We start from the raw sequence: 247 nt of genomic DNA, 5'->3' as shown, positions 1-247 counted from the left end.
CTGTGAAAGAGAACAAGAGAGCAATGAGTGGCACGCAATCTTAGGGAACAGGGAGCGGCACAGAGCATGTGAATGTTTCGCAGGTGTTGCTCAGCGGAATGTGAAAAGAAGCGCTTAACACACAGTTCCTTATTAACACACAATATAGGATATTAGTCCTATGTAGTAACGCTATATTTAGTTATCGAGACCTTGTGCTTGGTGTCTTGCTGACACGCTTGGATACACACACGTGACCCGCTCACTG

Source organism: Ascaphus truei, unplaced genomic scaffold (assembly GCF_040206685.1).
Source record: "Ascaphus truei isolate aAscTru1 unplaced genomic scaffold, aAscTru1.hap1 HAP1_SCAFFOLD_1471, whole genome shotgun sequence".
Lineage (NCBI taxonomy): Eukaryota > Metazoa > Chordata > Amphibia > Anura > Ascaphidae > Ascaphus > Ascaphus truei.
This window is presented reverse-complemented; position numbering follows the sequence as displayed.